The sequence below is a fragment of the Poromitra crassiceps genome (assembly GCF_964638095.1).
Source record: "Poromitra crassiceps genome assembly, chromosome: 13".
In the NCBI taxonomy this organism is placed as follows: Eukaryota; Metazoa; Chordata; class Actinopteri; order Beryciformes; family Melamphaidae; genus Poromitra; species Poromitra crassiceps.
In genome coordinates this window covers 49,136,977-49,159,074 of record NC_139644.1, presented here as the reverse complement: position 1 = coordinate 49,159,074, position 22,098 = coordinate 49,136,977, and the positions used below count along the sequence as shown (strand labels likewise).

At 42.2% G+C, this 22,098-nt stretch overlaps 1 protein-coding gene across 1 annotated transcript in view; it reads left to right on the top strand.

Annotated features, from left to right (window-relative positions):
- hdac5 (histone deacetylase 5) overlaps positions 1 to 22,098 on the top strand; it is a gene marked incomplete at its 5' end in the record, with an annotated part of 151,888 nt that overhangs the window by 322 nt on the left and 129,468 nt on the right. The gene's annotated exons all lie outside the window — the stretch shown is intronic.

The following is a 22,098-nucleotide window of genomic DNA, read 5'->3' as shown; positions in this document are numbered from 1 at the left end:
CAGTCCTCTTTTTGGCTGGACCGCAACAGCATGTTCAGCCCTATGAATGCAAATGTCTGTCACTGACTGACTGACTGACTGACTGACTGACTGACTGACGTGCAGACGAGGGGCCTGCGCACCTGATCAGCCTAAAGGGCTGTTATTTTCTGTACATTATCCTGCTTATTACATGGCTACTTACTAAATCAATCAATTATTAGACACAAAATATAACAACAACAATTTGACTGAATTGAAAATTATTTCATTGCTTCCGCCCAAAAAAATAGTCTGTCATTATGTGTTATCTCTCACAAGCACATAAGCACCTTATGCGGCTGAGAATCACATTGTAATATTGAATGCCGGATTATATATATATTTTTTTCTTTTCTTTTCCTGTGTCTGAGCGGGTCTTGTTTTTGCATCATTGTTCTGAAACATTTAAAATAAAATATTGAAAAAAAATACAAAAACAAGATGGCAGTAGCTAGTCGGCCAGCAGAGCCGTTTGAACTTCTGTAACTTTGTGACATCACAAAGGTTCACTCGTTATCATTTCTGAACCAAGCCAACCAGGTAGCAGATGAATCCTGGGTGACCTTAAAAATTCAGATTTTCTCCCTATTTAAATGCTTTTGTTTTGTTTTTGCTCCAACTGAAATGTTTTATGGAAGCGGAGCTGTGAAAATGTGGGCGGTCACTGAGCCGTACAACGTGATTCCATTCTAGCAACTAAAACGTCACTTTTTTAACTTGAGCACAACAGCAAGTTACTTGTGAAAACATATTTGTTGAACAGTGTGGCTAATTAATATTGTCAGGACATGACTCAGACACATGACATATGTTATATTGTCAGGACATGACTCAGACACATGACATATGTTATATTGTCAGGACATGACTCAGACACATGACATATGTTATATTGTCAGGACATGACTCAAGACACATGACATATGTTATATTGTCAGGACATGACTCAGACACATGACATATGTTATATTGTCAGGACATGACTCAGACACATGACATATGTTATATTGTCAGGACATGACCCAGACACATGTTATATTGTCAGGACATGACTCAGACACATGACATATGTTATATTGTCAGGACATGACTCAGACACATGACATATGTTATATTGTCAGGACATGACTCAAGACACATGACATATGTTATATTGTCAGGACATGACTCAGACACATGACATATGTTATATTGTCAGGACATGACTCAGACACATGACATATGTTATATTGTCAGGACATGACTCAGACACATGACATTATTGTCAGGACATGACTCAGACACATGACATATGTTATATTGTCAGGACATGACTCAGACACATGACATGTTATATTGTCAGGACATGACTCAGACACATGACATATGTTATATTGTCAGGACATGACACACATGACATATGTTATATTGTCAGGACATGACTCAGACACATGACATATGTTATATTGTCAGGACATGACTCAGACACATGACATATGTTATATTGTCAGGACATGACTCAGACACATGACATATTGTCAGGACATGACTCAGACACATGACATATGTTATATTGTCAGGACATGACTCAGACACATGACATATGTTATATTGTCAGGACATGACTCAGACACATGACATATGTTATATTGTCAGGACATGACTCAGACACATGACATGTTATATTGTCAGGACATGACTCAGACACATGACATATGTTATATTGTCAGGACATGACTCAGACACATGACATATGTTATATTGTCAGGACATGACTCAGACACATGACATGTTATATTGTCAGGACATGACTCAGACACATGACATATGTTAACAATGACAAACTAGACTTGAGGGCTTTAAAGACACAGTGACAGAGACAGACAGGCTCAGAGAGATGAAGGTGGAGAGATGGAGAGAGAGTGTTTTTGGTACACACACACACACACACACACACACACACACACACACACACACACACACACACACACACACACACACACACACAGGAGAGTGGCGGGTGTGGGACTTGAATGGTGTGGATCATAGGGATTTGTACACACTGCTGCTGCGGGGATTGAACGTGTGACCTGCAGGTGACGGTGTGGTCCCAGCAGGGTACTAACTCTAAGCTGCTTCTATTGTTAGCTGTGAGCGTCACTCACCCGCTAACCCACGTCACAGTGTGTGTGTGTGTGTGTGTGTGTGTGTGTGTGCGTGTGTGTGTGTGTCAGGCAGAGGAACTGACATTTTCGGATGTTATACTGTAGTGTTTACAGAGGCCTGTAGGGGGCAGTGTTATACTGTAGTGTTTACAGAGGCCTGTAGGGGGCAGTGTTATACTGTAGTGTTTACAGAGGCCTGTAGGGGGCAGTGTTATACTGTAGTGTTTACAGAGGCCTGTAGTCATTAGCCCTGTTCGGAATCGGTCCCTATGACAGAAATAGTGAACTATTTAGTGTGTCGCCATATTTTTTTATAGTGTCCGAATTCTCAACTGTTAATTTGATTCACTATTTAGGGGGCACGGTGGCTCAGTGGTAGAGCTGTCGCCTTGCAGTCAGAAGGTCCTGAGTTCGATTCTCGCCTGGGACACTGCGGGCGCTGTGGTTGTGTTCCCCCCATATCTTCAGTGCCTACTGCCCAGGTGGGGTATCTCGTCGTAAGGGCCTTTCTGTCTGTGTGGAGTTTGCATGTTCTCCCCGTGCTCCCCCAGGGGGGTTCCTCCGTATATAACCCCCCCCCATTAAAAACATGCAGAAGATCAGATCGTCATCGTCATCCGACCAGTGACGACAACATCCGAAGTCCGTCCCCGGGCGCTGTACGAGAAAGCGACCACTGCTCCTGGCCTGCCCTCCGGAGGAAAGGACAAAGCCAGGATGGGTTAAATGCAGAGGACAAATTTCACCGGCCACCGTCAGCATGTGTGTGTTTGTGGCCCTCCGTGCATGTGTTGATGTGTAACCGTGTGACAATAAAGACGGGCTTGTCCGTCTGAAATCGTGTTTTTTTAATCGTATTTAGTCCACTATAAAATACCGTATAGACAAGTTTCCTGGGCACTTCCGGTTTGCTTCCGGACTCGGCCGCGATATGTCTGTCTCTTCCGGTCTTTGTGAATACAGAGAAGCGTAACTACTAGCGTAGTAGCCATAGTGACCGCCAAAAAAATGCAAACTTGGGATCATTCTCCGAGTCTCCTGTCTAACGAAAGAGTGTCTATCCCACACCCGTTGACAGTGGACACATGGGAAGATAATATGTGTAAATGGCCGAACGTAACTACAGGCAGGATTATAGTGTATTTTGAGGAATCAATGGCAGTGGACGGCAACGCGATGAACAATCTCAAAAGCTCTGAAGCGTACCAATATCTCCACAGCAACAAAGTAGGTTGTGTGCTCATCTACAAACAGACATCCCTTGCTAGGCCAGTCCTTTTTTAAATCGAGATCATGCAACAAGTAGCCTACTTCAGCTGAGGCCAGCAAGACGGCAGGAAAGAAACAGAAGCGTGCCTGCCGCCGTCAAAAGCGAAAGAGACTCGACGTAGGCTGTCAATTTAGCGGAGGGTAAAGGCGTTAAGCGAATCAATCAATCAATCAATGGCTCGCGCTTGTTGCCCGACGCTCGTATGATGAGGAGATTAATCAAAATGCTTACCACAAATAAAGCCACATGGGAGCAGAGAACGAGTGCAGGAGAGCTGACGCAGGTGCCGCCAGGTGTGGAGTGGGAGAGATTAAGGTGCATAGCCTATTGCTGGAGATTCAAATTGTGCGCTGTCTCCACTGACACTGTCGCACTTTACTTTACTTTTAGCTAACGCTACGTTGTTTTTTCATCAAGGCATTGTCCAGAAGATATGGATTCATGAGTGTCTGCAAATGCAGATAGATAGGCTATAGGAGCATGCATGCATCTTGTCTGTTTCAATAACGAAAGCGTCCTTACCGAGAACGACGTGCCGACCAATTAAATATTTTTGCTGCGAAATCGGCCCCTTAATGACAACACTGGAATAAATATGATAGACTATAGAGGCTATAAAGAATAGACTATAGAGAAATAAATTGATTCGGTAGAAGGAATACAGTCGAGTGCAGGGACAAAGCCGTTTGGTAGCGGGCTGATGCTCAAAACACTGTCGATCCAACCACTCGTTCAGGCGTTTCTGTGTATTGTGACAGCCACGCACTGCACAATGTGTTCCAGAATAACCCAACCTAACGTCTGCTAACGTTAGTGTAGCTGATGTTAGCGATCGTTGTAAAAAAGTTTGGATATTTCGGCTGCTGCCTTCTGATGTGCTCGCTGCTGTGGACGCAATGTGGACTTAACCGGAAGCCGGGGACATATAAGGCTGCTATGGCACCGCCCTAGGCCAGTGCGGGGAAACTTGTCTATACCACAATGCAATGCGGTTGTCTTTACCGAAGGAGAAGAAGAAAGTCGTTAGCTCGCGAGCTAACAAGCTTGTGAGCTACAGTAATTGACCAGCAAAGCTTGCTATTAGGAGACAGCACCATGGTTGACAAAACCACACATGCACGTAATTAGAATTTCAACGGTTTATTTAAGATTTAGCAGTCAAAACATGCAACATCAATACAACGTGAGGACATCTCAATCTGCTCGTGAGCTCAGTTGTTTATGTGATAGTGGGCACGGATTGCTTGCGTCACATGAATACCCGGCGCATCTGGTGAGGCAATGATATTCAGGAAAGAAATCTGTGTAGTGTCCGAAACTCATTTGGATCAACACTACATATAGTTCACTATATGATAAACACTACATATAGTGAACTATATGATAAACACTACATATAGTTGACTATATGATAAACAACACTACATATAGTTCACTATATGATAAACACTACATATAGTTGACTATATGATAAACAACACTACATATAGTTCACTATATGATAAACACTATGGGAATAGTGAGTGAGCGAATGAGTGAACAATTCCGAACACGGCTACTTACTCAGTTTACAAATTACATGGATAACAATAATTTGACTATTGTCTAAGGTTGTCAAAAGTATTGATATTAAAGATTTTAAATGGATACAATACTCATTTGCAACAGTAATCGATATAGTGCTTTCTCTTAATGAAAAATCAAACACATGTTTCCCTCCCTATCATTGGTGGGTATCTTCAACAAGTTCAACTTGTTCTGATAGGCTGATGACTAGAGCAGGGGTAATCTGCTGTGTTGTGATATGTTGATGACGAGAGCAGGGTCATCTGCTGCGTTCTGATAGGTTGATGACTAGAGCAGGGTTGATCTGCTGTGTTGTGATAGGCTGATGATTTAATGAGTTTTATCGGGCCTAGATTATGGAGAAGCGTGCGTCTGATGTGTTTTCAAGGTATCGGTATGGAAGTTACTGTAGAGAATCTAGTATCGTGACAACCCTACTTTCTCACACTTTGTTGTATTTTTTTCCGCGCTTGTCTTGACTCACAAAGCAGCGTCAACATGGCTGTATCAAAAGTCGCGACTGAAGTTGTGGATAAATAGTGCATTTCCTTTTCAGTCAGTGGTCTTGGATACATAGTGGGGTGGAAGGTGGATGCTGTGGTGCCTGGATGCTGTGGTGCCTGGATGCTGTGGTGCCTGCTGGCACTTGGCTCTGTGGGGAAGTTCTTCTGATGATGAAGCAGACTATGTTTTGGGTGTGATTGACTGCCTGTCCAGTGATCACGCAGCTCCCCGATCACCGACCAATAGCAAGCGGCGCTGCGGCTTTGTGGGAAACCCCTGGTCTCATGCTGTCTCGTGCTTTGTGGGAAACCCCTGGTCTCATGCTGTCTTGTGCTTTGTGGGAAACACCTGGTCTCATGCTGTCTTGTGCTTTGTGGGAAACACCTGGTCTCATGCTGTCTGGTGCTTTGTGGGAAACACCTGGTCTCATGCTGTCTGGTGCTTTGTGGGAAACCCCTGGTCTCATGCTGTCTGGTGCTTTGTGGGAAACCCCATGTCTCATGCTGTCTGGTGCTTTGTGGGAAACACCTGGTCTCATGCTGTCTGGTGCTTTGTGGGAAACCCCTGGTCTCATGCTGTCTGGTGCTTTGTGGGAAACACCTGGTCTCATGCTGTCTGGTGCTTTGTGGGAAACACCTGGTCTCATGCTGTCTGGTGCTTTGTGGGAAACACCTGGTCTCATGCTGTCTGGTGCTTTGTGGGAAACACCTGGTCTCATGCTGTCTGGTGCTTTGTGGGAAACACCTGGTCTCATGCTGTCTGGTGCTTTGTGGGAAACACCTGGTCTCATGCTGTCTGGTGCTTTGTGGGAAACCCCTGGTCTCATGCTGTCTTGTGCTTTGTGGGAAACACCTGGTCTCGTGCTGTCTTGTGCTTTGTGGGAAACCCCTGGTCTCATGCTGTCTGGTGCTTTGTGGGAAACCCCTGGTCTCATGCTGTCTTGTGCTTTGTGGGAAACACCTGGTCTCGTGCTGTCTTGTGCTTTGTGGGAAACCCCTGGTCTCATGCTGTCTTGTGCTTTGTGGGAAACACCTGGTCTCATGCTGTCTGGTGCTTTGTGGGAAACACCTGGTCTCATGCTGTCTTGTGCTTTGTGGGAAACACCTGGTCTCATGCTGTCTTGTGCTTTGTGGGAAACCCCTGGTCTCATGCTGTCTGGTGCTTTGTGGGAAACCCCTGGTCTCATGCTGTCTGGTGCTTTGTGGGAAACACCTGGTCTCATGCTGTCTTGTGCTTTGTGGGAAACACCTGGTCTCATGCTGTCTGGTGCTTTGTGGGAAACACCTGGTCTCATGCTGTCTGGTGCTTTGTGGGAAACACCTGGTCTCATGCTGTCTGGTGCTTTGTGGGAAACCCCTGGTCTCATGCTGTCTTGTGCTTTGTGGGAAACACCTGGTCTCATGCTGTCTTGTGCTTTGTGGGAAACACCTGGTCTCATGCTGTCTTGTGCTTTGTGGGAAACACCTGGTCTCATGCTGTCTGGTGCTTTGTGGGAAACCCCTGGTCTCATGCTGTCTTGTGCTTTGTGGGAAACCCCTGGTCTCATGCTGTCTTGTGCTTTGTGGGAAACACCTGGTCTCATGCTGTCTGGTGCTTTGTGGGAAACCCCTGGTCTCATGCTGTCTTGTGCTTTGTGGGAAACCCCTGGTCTCATGCTGTCTTGTGCTTTGTGGGAAACACCTGGTCTCATGCTGTCTGGTGCTTTGTGGGAAACCCCTGGTCTCATGCTGTCTTGTGCTTTGTGGGAAACACCTGGTCTCATGCTGTCTTGTGCTTTGTGGGAAACACCTGGTCTCATGCTGTCTTGTGCTTTGTGGGAAACACCTGGTCTCATGCTGTCTGGTGCTTTGTGGGAAACCCCTGGTCTCATGCTGTCTGGTGCTTTGTGGGAAACACCTGGTCTCATGCTGTCTGGTGCTTTGTGGGAAACACCTGGTCTCATGCTGTCTGGTGCTTTGTGGGAAACCCCTGGTCTCATGCTGTCTTGTGCTTTGTGGGAAACCCCTGGTCTCATGCTGTCTTGTGCTTTGTGGGAAACCCCTGGTCTCATGCTGTCTTGTGCTTTGTGGGAAACACCTGGTCTCATGCTGTCTTGTGCTTTGTGGGAAACACCTGGTCTCATGCTGTCTTGTGCTTTGTGGGAAACACCTGGTCTCATGCTGTCTGGTGCTTTGTGGGAAACCCCTGGTCTCATGCTGTCTTGTGCTTTGTGGGAAACCCCTGGTCTCATGCTGTCTTGTGCTTTGTGGGAAACCCCTGGTCTCATGCTGTCTTGTGCTTTGTGGGAAACACCTGGTCTCATGCTGTCTGGTGCTTTGTGGGAAACCCCTGGTCTCATGCTGTCTTGTGCTTTGTGGGAAACCCCTGGTCTCATGCTGTCTTGTGCTTTGTGGGAAACACCTGGTCTCATGCTGTCTGGTGCTTTGTGGGAAACCCCTGGTCTCATGCTGTCTGGTGCTTTGTGGGAAACCCCTGGTCTCATGCTGTCTTGTGCTTTGTGGGAAACACCTGGTCTCATGCTGTCTGGTGCTTTGTGGGAAACACCTGGTCTCATGCTGTCTTGTGCTTTGTGGGAAACCCCTGGTCTCATGCTGTCTGGTGCTTTGTGGGAAACCCCTGGTCTCATGCTGTCTGGTGCTTTGTGGGAAACCCCTGGTCTCATGCTGTCTGGTGCTTTGTGGGAAACACCTGGTCTCATGCTGTCTTGTGCTTTGTGGGAAACCCCTGGTCTCGTGCTGTCTTGTGCTTTGTGGGAAACCCCTGGTCTCATGCTGTCTTGTGCTTTGTGGGAAACCCCTGGTCTCGTGCTTTGTGGGAAACCCCTGGTCTCATGCTCATTTAGCCCACCTTATGTTCCAATGCAGAGGTCAGCCAATTACTTCCTGTTGTGTTTAAAGAGGAGCCTAGCGAACTAGCACATGGCTATTGTTTACCACTGCTTTGGGTCCTTTGGGGGTCCTACAATAGGCGGCTAAGAATGTATATATACATATATATGTGTACGTATATATGTGTGTGTGTGTATATATATATATATATTAGGGGTGGGGGGAAAAAACGATTCACCTAAGTATCGCGATTTTTAATGTCACGATTTTTTTAATCGATCTTTTATTCCAGAATCGATAATCGCAAAAAAAAAAAAAAAAAAAAAAAAAAATTTTTTGGGGTGCTTGCAGTCAGGCCACTCACTGAACAACAGGCCAGGCGCCGCCTACTGGTTTACTAGTGGTTTTATTACTTTATTAGTTAGTCTGAAGTAATAATTACACTTCAGGGTTAAAGTGGGTGCATCTCATTGTAAAATTGGACTTCAAACGGCCCAAATCTGGCTTCAAACGGCCCAAATTTCTTTGGTTTGCTTGGTATCTAATGCCCGGCCTGAATTATGATCCCAGTCCGCCCCTGTTTTTAACTATATCCCCCAGCCCTACTCATGATATATAATATACAGTCTCTAGTGTATGATTAAACTTTTCCCATGTTCTAATCTAGTGTAAAAAAGCAAACAAACTGAAAAAATAAAAGAAAAAAATAAACAAAAATCGCAATAAATCGTAATATCGAATCGCAAAATAATCGTAGAATCGCAATACTTAAGAATCGCAATATAAATCGAATCGGCACCCAAGATTCGTGATAGTATCGAATCAGGAGATAAGTGAATCGCCACAGCCCTAATATATATATATATATATATATATATATATATATATATATATATATATATATATATATATATCCACCTTATTTTTGAATACCCCACTGTACAAATAATTGTGGGTACAAGTTCCGGTTTAACGTGACTTATTGTTGCAGCTTGCCATTTCCTTTGTTATACTCTTTGGCTGCAGAGCCGAATTATAAACCGGAAACTGGAGTACATTATAAAAGTTATAAATATAGTCACATTATAAACAACTAACCAACGCTGGGAGTCCGTATGGAAACAGTGTTACTCGAAATGGTTAAAAGTTAAATCAATTTGGTCATTTAGTGGCGTTTTTTTTACTGCCATAGCTAGCTAGCCGCTAACATTAGCCACAGTAGGCTGCGCATTGCGCTCTTAAAGGGATATTTATCAACGAGATTTTTGCCAAGCTGGACCTGATTAGTGATTTGCTCCGTTCGCCCAGACGGGTGTCAAGCTGTCAGAAACAAGGCTGGGAGGATCACACCACCCAGCCCGATGACCTGCAGCCTGCCATCCCATAATACTACTGACCCAGCCCTCCATCTCCATGGCAACGCCACACATCTGAAAAAAGGCGAGACACGCACAATCTAAAACCTGTATAGGGCAGGTGCAGAGCTCGAGGCAGGAATGGTAGAAAAAATAAAGCTCGCACACTGCAAAGGCTCCAGTTTAGGTGTTTGTATTTGACACCGGTGGGTTACGTTTCGGGCAGCATGCCCTTCCTCAGACAGTGTGACATAGGAAGACGCCATCTTAAATACATGCATGGAACAGTCACATGACGCAGTCAAGTGGGTCAACTCGGTCATGTGACAGGAAAAGCTTGGATGAAGAAAGTTACATACAAATACAATTATACATTGTGATCAAAAGTGAAATTAGCACAGTTATGGTATATTGGCTATACTCCCAACTTTTATGTGGACAGAACCAAGTCTGACCACAGAGAAAAACACATCTCCCACAAAACGCCACACATCTGACTCTCTCTCTCTCTCTCCCCCAGCTTCTCATTTGTCTGAAGTACATGCAGCCATTATACTATTTTTACCTCCAACTCTCTCTCTCTCGTCTGTCTCTTTCCTCCCTCTCTCTCTCCTCCCTCTCTCTCCTCTCTCTCTTTTCTCCAACTCTCTCTCTCATGTCTCTTAGTGTTCTGCAGAGCTGACGTCATGTTGCCTCTTTTCTTTTAGCAACGCAGAGGAAATGAGGGAGAGAGAGGAGGAGAGGGAGAGAGAGAGAGATAGAGAGAGGGGAGAGCGAGAGAGAGATAGATGGGGAGAGAGAGATAGAGAGAGGGAGAGAGCGAGAGAGAGATACTGTAGATAGGGAGAGAGAGATAGAGAGAGGGAGAGAGGGAGAGGGGAGAGCGAGAGAGAGATAGATAGGGAGAGGAGATAGAGATAGGGAGAGAGGGGGAGAGAGAGAGATATATAGGGAGAGAGAGAGGGAGAGAGGGAGAGAGGGGGAGAGCGAGAGAGAGAGATAGATAGATAGGGAGAGAGATAGAGATAAGGAGAGAGGGGAGAGCGAGAGAGAGAGATAGATGGGGAGAGAGGGGGAGAGCGAGAGGGAGAGAGAGAGAGCGGTAGAGAGGGGGAGAGAGAGAGAGAGGGGGAGAGCGAGAGGGGAGAGAGAGAGCGGTAGAGAGGGGGAGAGGGAGAGAGAGAGCGGTAGAGAGGGGGAGAGGGAGAGAGAGAGATAGGGAAAGAGGGGAGAGCGAGAGAGAGAGAGATTAAAGAAAACCACGTTGGAGGTAAAAATAGTATAATGGCAGTGGAGCGACCGGCAATCTGTTTAAACTGTGACAATGCAACTCATTCATCTACTGTAGGGCTGGTCAATATATCTGGTGATATGAGAGTAGACATGGTCTTAGATGTTGGATATGGTGATATGGTGATCTGAGAGTAGACATGGTCTTAGATGTTGGATATGGTGATATGGTATTAGATGTTGGATCTAGTGATATGGTGATATGAGAGTAGATATGGTCTTAGATGTTGGATATAGTGATATGGTGATATTGTAATATGAGAGTAGACATGGTCTTAGATGTTGGATATAGTAATAGGAGAGTAGATATGGTCTTAGATGTTGTGTGAAATGTCCCAGCATGCATTGGGCTAATCCATTTCGCTACTAAATAGCAACCAAATGAGCCGAAATAGATATAAAGCTAGATGTAAATAATGTGTAATGGTAACACAACCTGCAATTGTAGAACATTTCAATATTGGACCAAATAAAACATTGAAATGAAAACACCACCCTATGTGAAACATATGTCATATTGGGGCTATATATATCCCTTGTAGATTTAACGTGATTTAGATGAGTGACAGTGTAACGCGGTTCTACTGTCATGTCCTACTGTGATGTCTGCTCCAATAAATTTGCTCTACTTCACATTTTAGTTTTACAATAAAAACACATTTATGCAATGACTTTACATAATGTATGCTATATTTATGTGCATCATCCTACCTGTGCAGCAGGGGAGAGAAAACGATATAATTCTGGACAAACTTTCACCAATCTAATTAATCTCATCATATAGGGATAGGCTATATTTTTCTAGCTGATGCGTTTAGAACATTCTTTTCACTTTGATCTTGCTATAGTGTAGCGTATTTACATGCTTGCAGTATTTAAACTGCAGTTAGATTGGTTTGAGAAGCATAATAATATGGAATAATAGCCTATATATGGAGACAGACAGACGGGATGAAGGGAGGGGCGGGGGGGAGCAGAGTGCTTGGCTTGTCTGGTTTTACTGGATTTCTCTGTGGAATTGGAGCTTAAAAGGCAAGCTTGTGACTCTTTACTGCACTTCACCAATGAGCAGACTGTGCATAATTTTATGCTTAAAAGGCGTGGTTGTAATGCTTAAGGCTGCGTGTAGCGCCGACACCAAGATATCGAGTGGGCTGGTCCACGCCCACTGCGCTGGGCGTTCAGCGCAGTTTATAGGCTGATACAACGATAGGGGCCATGGTCTTAGATGTTGGATATAGTAATATGGTGATATGAGAGTAGATATGGTCTTAGATGTTGGATATGGTAATATGGTGATATGAGACTAGATATGGTCTTAGATGTTGGATATAGTAATATGGTGATATGAGACTAGACATGGTCTTAGATGTTGGATATGGTAATATGGTGATATGAGACTAGACATGGTCTTAGATGTTGGATATGGTGATATGAGACTAGACATGGTCTTAGATGTTGGATATGGTAATATGGTGATATGAGACTAGACATGGTCTTAGATGTTGGATATGGTAATATGGTGATATGAGACTAGATATACTCTTAGATGTTGGATATGGTAATATGGTGATATGAGACTAGACATGGTCTTAGATGTTGGATATAGTAATATGGTGATATGAGACTAGATATGGTGTTAGATGTTGGATATAGTAATATGGTGATATGAGACTAGATATACTCTTAGATGTTGGATATGGTAATATGGTGATATGAGACTAGACATGGTCTTAGATGTTGGATATAGTGATATGGTGATATGAGACTAGACATGGTCTTAGATGTTGGATATAGTAATATGGTGATATGAGACTAGATATGGTCTTAGATGTTGGATATAGTGATATGGTGATATGAGACTAGACATGGTCTTAGATGTTGGATATAGTGATATGGTGATATGAGACTAGACATGGTCTTAGATGTTGGATATAGTAATATGGTGATATGAGACTAGACATGGTCTTAGATGTTGGATATAGTGATATGGTGATATGAGACTAGACATGGTCTTAGATGTTGGATATAGTGATATGGTGATATGAGACTAGACATGGTCTTAGATGTTGGATATAGTGATATGGTGATATGAGACTAGACATGGTCTTAGATGTTGGATATAGTAATATGGTGATATGAGACTAGATATGGTGTTAGATGTTGGATATGGTAATATGGTGATATGAGACTAGATATACTCTTAGATGTTGGATATGGTAATATGGTGATATGAGACTAGATATGGTCTTAGATGTTGGATATGGTAATATGGTGATATGAGACTAGATATGGTCTTAGATGTTGGATATGGTAATATGGTGATATGAGACTAGATATACTCTTAGATGTTGGATATGGTAATATGGTGATATGAGACTAGATATGGTCTTAGATGTTGGATATGGTAATATGGTGATATGAGACTAGATATGGTCTTAGATGTTGGATATGGTAATATGGTGATATGAGACTAGATATGGTCTTAGATGTTGGATATGGTAATATGGTGATATGAGACTAGATATACTCTTAGATGTTGGATATGGTAATATGGTGATATGAGACTAGATATGGTCTTAGATGTTGGATATGGTAATATGGTGATATGAGACTAGATATACTCTTAGATGTTGGATATGGTAATATGGTGATATGAGACTAGATATGGTCTTAGATGTTGGATATAGTGATATGGTGATATGAGACTAGATATGGTCTTAGATGTTGGATATAGTAATATGGTGATATGAGAGTAGACATGGTCTTAGATGTTGGATATGGTAATATGGTGATATGAGACTAGACATGGTCTTATATGTTGGATATGGTAATATGGTGATATGAGACTAGACATGGTCTTAGATGTTGGATATAGTGATATGATGATATGAGACTAGATATGGTCTTAGATGTTGGATATAGTAATATGGTGATATGAGAGTAGACATGGTCTTAGATGTTGGATATGGTAATATGGTGATATGAGACTAGACATGGTCTTAGATGTTGGATATAGTGATATGGTGATATGAGACTAGACATGGTCTTAGATGTTGGATATAGTAATATGGTGATATGAGACTAGATATGGTCTTAGATGTTGGATATAGTAATATGGTGATATGAGAGTAGACATGGTCTTATATGTTGGATATGGTAATATGGTGATATGAGACTAGACATGGTCTTATATGTTGGATATGGTAATATGGTGATATGAGACTAGATATGGTCTTAGATGTTGGATATAGTGATATGGTGATATGAGACTAGATATGGTCTTAGATGTTGGATATGGTAATATGGTGATATGAGACTAGACATGGTCTTAGATGTTGGATATGGTAATATGGTGATATGAGACTAGACATGGTCTTAGATGTTGGATATGGTAATATGGTGATATGAGACTAGACATGGTCTTAGATGTTGGATATGGTAATATGGTGATATGAGAGTAGACATGGTCTTAGATGTTGGATATGGTGATATGGTGATATGAGACTAGACATGGTCTTAGATGTTGGATATGGTAATATGTTGATATGAGACTAGACATGGTCTTAGATGTTGGATATAGTAATATGGTGATATGAGACTAGATATGGTCTTAGATGTTGGATATAGTAATATGGTGATATGAGACTAGATATGGTCTTAGATGTTGGATATGGTGATATGGTGATATGAGACTAGACATGGTCTTAGATGTTGGATATAGTGATATGGTGATATGAGACTAGACATGGTCTTAGATGTTGGATATGGTAATATGGTGATATGAGACTAGACATGGTCTTAGATGTTGGATATAGTGATATGGTGATATGAGACTAGACATGGTCTTAGATGTTGGATATAGTGATATGGTGATATGAGACTAGACATGGTCTTAGATGTTGGATATAGTGATATGATGATATGAGACTAGATATGGTCTTAGATGTTGGATATAGTGATATGGTGATATGAGACTAGACATGGTCTTATATGTTGGATATGGTAATATGGTGATATGAGACTAGACATGGTCTTAGATGTTGGATATGGTAATATGGTGATATGAGACTAGACATGGTCTTATATGTTGGATATGGTAATATGGTGATATGAGACTAGACATGGTCTTAGATGTTGGATATGGTAATATGGTGATATGAGAGTAGACATGGTCTTAGATGTTGGATATGGTGATATGGTGATATGAGACTAGATATGGTCTTAGATGTTGGATATGGTAATATGGTGATATGAGACTAGACATGGTCTTAGATGTTGGATATGGTAATATGTTGATATGAGACTAGACATGGTCTTAGATGTTGGATATAGTAATATGGTGATATGAGACTAGATATGGTCTTAGGTGTTGGATATAGTAATATGGTGATATGAGACTAGACATGGTCTTAGATGTTGGATATGGTAATATCATATTACCATATCCAACATCTAAGACCATGTCTAGTCTCATATCAACATATTACTAATATGTTGATATGAGACTAGACATGGTCTTATATGTTGGATATGGTAATATGGTGATATGAGACTAGACATGGTCTTAGATGTTGGATATGGTAATATGTTGATATGAGACTAGACATGGTCTTAGATGTTGGATATAGTAATATGGTGATATGAGACTAGATATGGTCTTAGATGTTGGATATAGTAATATGGTGATATGAGACTAGACATGGTCTTAGATGTTGGATATGGTAATATGTTGATATGAGACTAGACATGGTCTTAGATGTTGGATATGGTAATATGTTGATATGAGACTAGACATGGTCTTATATGTTGGATATGGTAATATGTTGATATGAGACTAGACATGGTCTTATATGTTGGATATAGTAATATGGTGATATGAGACTAGATATGGTCTTAGATGTTGGATATAGTAATATGGTTATATGAGACTAGACATGGTCTTAGATGTTGGATATGGTAATATGTTGATATGAGACTAGATATGGTCTTAGATGTTGGATATGGTAATATGGTGATATGAGACTAGACATGGTCTTAGATGTTGGATATGGTAATATGGTGATATGAGACTAGACATGGTCTTAGATGTTGGATATAGTGATATGGTGATATGAGACTAGACATGGTCTTAGATGTTGGATATAGTAATATGGTGATATGAGACTAGATATGGTCTTAGATGTTGGATATAGTAATATGGTGATATGAGACTAGATATGGTCTTAGATGTTGGATATGGTGATATGGTGATATGAGACTAGACATGGTCTTAGATGTTGGATATAGTGATATGGTGATATGAGACTAGACATGGTCTTAGATGTTGGATATGGTAATATGGTGATATGAGACTAGACATGGTCTTAGATGTTGGATATAGTGATATGGTGATATGAGACTAGACATGGTCTTAGATGTTGGATATAGTGATATGGTGATATGAGACTAGACATGGTCTTAGATGTTGGATATAGTGATATGGTGATATGAGACTAGATATGGTCTTAGATGTTGGATATAGTGATATGAGAGTAGATATGGTCTTAGATGTTGGATATAGTGATATGAGAGTAGACATGGTCTTAGATGTTGGATATAGTGATATGAGAGTAGATATGGTCTTAGATGTTGGATATGGTAATATGGTGATATGAGACTAGATATGGTCTTAGATGTTGGATAATTATGGTAATATGATGATATGAGATCTGGTTTTAGATGTTGTGTATGGTAATATAGTGACATGAGACTCCATATATTGTCTTAGATGTTGGATATGGTATGGTGATATGAGAGTAGAGGCAATTGAAAACGTTTGATTTTTGTATATCCCTGTGTGTGTGCCTGACGAGGGGGGAGAGATTGACAGCACGGCACGCTGTGGCGAAAGAGAGAGAGAGAGAAAGACACTACAAATCCCAAGGTGCACTGGTGCATGTTATAAAAATATGTTGGCACACTGGCAGATTTTAAGGTGGGAAAATGCATGTAAATAGGCGCACTCTGGAGCCCTGTTGCACGGCATACCGAAATTTGAAGGAGAGACATGCGAGTGCTTGTGCAGAACTAGTGCACGTTTAAATGTACATCGGGTAATGAGCTGCTGTGATGAAGAATGGCGAGATTAACCGGGTTGAGAGCAGAAAATACACTATCGCAGCTGCAGCAGCCATATCCTCCAGGCTCCTGTAGCCAGCCTGCACATGATGCCTTCAGGGTGCCTCGATAAAGTCTGCACGCCAGTGTAACCTCGCGTCACCAGGCTCTCTCTCAAAAAAAGAAAAAAAGGAGAAGAGTGAGTGTGACGTTTAAGGACATCTGTAATCTGTCGCTAACCCTAAACATAACCCTAACCCTAAGAAATAAACTGGGTGTGTATTACTCATTGTATTACTGGACAGACATATAACTAAATTTGTAGTCTGAGCCGTCTTACACAACAGCCTATGTGCTATTTTTCTGTTGCGTTTCTTTTTTGAGACAGGCAAAGGACCTGTATCAAACATATACTGATATCACAGGATGTTGTGAAGACTACATGGCTATATAATTTGTAAATATTTTATTATAAAGATATATGCCATATTCTGTTCATAAAATGTTTTATATTTTTGAAAGATTATTTTATTTCAAATTGTTTTATTTATTTATTTGTAATATATTTCATGTATTTTTTTTAAGGATGGCTTTACCGATTATTAACCCACCCGCCATCCTTTAAAAGTTGAATTCTGTTTCTGATCTATTAGGTATCGAGTATTGAATCAGTATCAAGTATCGTATCGGTATCGAGTATCGTGATATTACACTTGGTATTGGTATCGGTATCAATACCAATTTACCCATGGGATCGATTTACTCCCACACTAGAACCCCAGCGGAGCGGCCAGGCCAAACGAGCAACAGCTGCAGACAATCTGACTACTCTAACCTTAACTGGAACTAACTAGCACACAAGGAATCTAACTAATCTACAGCCTAGTCTGCCCTGTCCTGTCCTGACCTAATCTAATCTAATTCTCGCCTGAACACTATAACAATCAAAGCTAATCTATAGCCTATCCTAGTCCTATTCTGGCCTACCAGCATCCCTCATCCATTGAAATTGAAGGAGAGCCCCCCCACCCCACTCCAGGGCCCGTAAGAATACCTTTCCACCCGCAGATTCATACCTCCAGGATTGCCTCAGAGAGGAGGAACTTTGTGAGGGCCGATGAAGCTTAGGAGCCCAACTATGGACCCCAATCCGGGACAGGCAGAGATGCAATAGATGCCGCGCAAAACATTTGATAGAGTTACATTACAGAAATGAAATTGCCTTAAAAAAAAGTCTTTAAATGTTCATGACTTCAGGGAAACGAGATAGTTAGCTAGGTGAACAAGAAAAATTAGTCTGTATGAGTCTGTAAGTGATCTGATACATACACTGTCGCCTAAGTGACGTCACTTTCTCTATCGGCAAAGCTGAAGACCGCCGACATGCCATGAGTTTTCACAAGCCATGTAGTTTTTATACGAAACTAACCCCTACGTTTCAGTTTGACCACAAACTGTGACTTTCTTGACATGCAAAGTTATGTTTTAAATTGACAAAATTAGCGTTGGCACCCCGTGGCACAATTCAAACGGGATCAAAAAAGTAATCTTATTCTCCGTTCACCGCCATTCATATTTTTCGCAGCGCTGGTACAGGGAGAAAGCAGGACGTGACGTTTCACTTTGGCTCTCTATAGTTATAGTTAGAGTGTTTGGTCAGTAACATGGGTCTCCCAGTCCCTCCATGCAGCAAACAGAAAATAAGTTCCTGGAATACTCTCTCCTGATCCTCTCTTCTGATTGGATACAAGTGGGATGGGATCCTCTCTTCTGATTGGATAAAAGTGGGATGGGATCCTCTCTTTTGATTGGATAAAAGTGGGATGGGATCCCAGAAACTTTATTTTCCTTATACTGCAGAGTGGAGGACCCATGTTACTGACCAAATAGTCTATATCAGTGATGCCTGTGGGAAAGTAGAGTGATTTAACACCTTACTTTTTATTTTATTTGAATACCACTTACAGCACCTTTAATGACTGTCCTGCATTAATAACTGCCTTCACTCATTTGAAGGATTTTGTGCATCTGAATTCATTTCAATGTAAAGCTGTTTTAACCCAATGATACCTGATGCAGCATTTGCGTGTATATCCCTCATTTGTGTGTGTATCCCTTTAAGACCGCAAACCTCGTGACGCGGTTCACGGTCTTAAAGGGATACACACACAAATGCTGCATCAGGTATCAATGGGTTAAGGTTTTACTGGTTCATACAGAACCACACAAAAAACAACGGAACTGTATTTGACTGACTTGACTTGCGTGTGTGTGTGTATGTGTGTGTCCTGGTGTGTGAATGTCTGTCTGTAATGAGATGTAGTCGGAGCCATATGATTGGCTGAAAAATTGCTCCAGCTCCGCCTTTCTGACACGTTGTAGGTTACTGTGTGTGCATGCACGCGCGTGTGCGCGAACGTGCGTGTGCGTGTGTGTGTGTGTGTGTGTGTGAGTGTGTGTGTGTGTGTTTACCAGGCTATAAATGTCTACAGATTGACGTCAGACGCTCGCTACTGTGGAATGCTGCTCTCTGGCCAAAATGACTAACACACACACACACACACACACACACACACACACACACACACACACACACACAGGGACAGAGTGTGTGTGTAGTAGTGGAGGGAGACCCGTGCGTCACTGTGAAATGGCAGAATGTTTGTTTAGGTAATTTAGTCGAGTGGCTATGCACGCGAGCACACACACACACACGCACGCACGCACGCACACACACACACACACACACACACACACGCACGCACGCACGCACGCACGCACACACACACACACACACACACACACACGTACGTTGCCTCTGTACATTTCAAACAGTGTTTCACACAAATAAAATCTAAATAAAGGCACAGAGAAAAAGAGCAGAAGAGATGAGGAAAAGTCAAAGTGGATAAAATTAGAAAAAAGGAAAATGTCAAAGATAATAACTCGAGGATGTTGTGATGTGACGCCTGCTGTTGCCTGCTGGTCGCTTAGTGCTGCAGCTTGATTGGCTGTCTTGCTGTATTTCCGTCTTCAATTGGTGGATTTCAAACTGGCCCCTCCTCTCGTCGCTGCTGTCCGCCGCTCATCACCTTGCAAAGCATGCTGGGATACCTGGCGACACGATCCAATACAAAATGAATGGGCAGCAGCAACAGCCGGCGTCTACACGCAACAAACGTCACTGTAGTCTGCACGGGGCGTAAGGGGCCTCACAGTAAGAAGGCCGTGTAGGTTCAATAAACAAAGTCAAACAAAAAGTTGTGCGTTCGAATCTCCACCCGGTCCTTTCTGTGTGGAGTTTCATGTTCTCCCCGTGTTCGTGTGGGTTTCCTCCCACAGTCTAAAGACATGCTGTGTTTGTGAAAGTAGAGTTCAACAGTTCAAACTCATCATGGTGTATCAAATATTACACAACCTTTGTCCAAATTACTTTATCAGAATCAGAATCAGAATCAGAAAGACTTTAATGATCCCCGGGGGGAAATTGGGACAAGTTACAGTAGCTCGCTCACAGAACACACATAGCATAAATAAACAGTAGTAAATGCGATAGTAAGCAAAATAAGCAGAATAAGAACACAACATAGCATAGAATAAACAGTAGTAAATGCGATAGAAGCAAAAATAAGTAGAATACGTCTAAAGTAAGCAAAATACGTAGAGTAAGTATACATTACGTGCCAATTATCTTTATTGCACACTGGACTTATATTAAGTCGGCTTGCCCTATACGTTACACGTGGCTCAGCCAGGCACAGTTAACCTATTTACTAAGTATTTTCAATTTGTACGGGACGCTCATGGCCGGAACCCAAGAGCCAGTGTAGCGGATTTGAAAGTACCAAAGCTAAAAAGCAAGGTGGGGAGAAGTTCACTCCTCTACCCGGGAGAGAGGAGTCGAACAAGATCCCTAACGAAGGTTCATTGTCTGAGTGGTTTTAAAAACCTTCTGAAGAAATTCCTGCTGAGTAAGCTAGAGTAGTGGGTGGAGTCTTTTGTTTAATTAGTCTCCGAACTTTTATTACTTGTATCTACCGTTTTCCTTTATTCTTTTTTCCCCCAATATTTTGAGCCAGTTCGTGTCGGGCAATTCAAACTTCCTCTTCAGTAGATCAAAGGATGCATAAATGACCATCTATGTACAGGTCTTTGATGGAAACTAGCCCCTTCTCACTCCAGGCATGATAGTTTCTATCTGACCATGGGGCAAAAAAAGAGTGATTGAAACAAATTGACGTGTCGACAGAAACATTTGGTAGATTCAAAACATTCCTAACTTGGTTTAATAATCTGACAGATTTTTTCATGACAAAACTTAAATAAAAATTTCCTACGATCCCAGGTTTCTCTAACTTAGCAAACAGCATGGCTGGCAAGGAAGAGTTGACTATTGAGCTGGCCTCCATTTTCAGCCACAGGGGGGCCCCGGAAGTTTATTTTCATCTGTTAAAGCAACATTTATCTTCCATAATTCATTAAATCAGGATCACAATGCTACAAAGACATTAGCTAATCACCACAGAGCCTCACAAACCAGTTTATCAGGTTATTTCACCATGTGCCGAGGTGATGAGCTGTGAGGCCGGTCCTCAAAAATCCCATTTGGAAATTGGTGATCTATACTGTTACGTGTGTCTACTAACATTATTAATACATCATAAAGATAATGCTGTTTCTGATAGTTTGCTAAATTACTACTTGCTAATCTGCTATGTTGCTAGCAAGCTTCTTCTTCTTCTTATTCTAATAGCTTTCCGGCAGTCTAGATGCCTTGCGGCACATTGCTGCCTCTCACCGGTCGGAGGTATTACTGTTCTTATTTATCCAAAGTATTTATCGTCTATTACCAGTGGCCAACCCCCCCCCCCCCCCCCCCCCCAGTGGGGTAAAATAAATGGAGTAAAATAAATGATAGAAAAGGGGATGATTGACAGATCACCTGTCCAGTGACCACGTAGCTTGCCGATCACAGATCAATAGCAGGCGGAGCTGCAGCTCTGGGAAACTCCCATCTCATG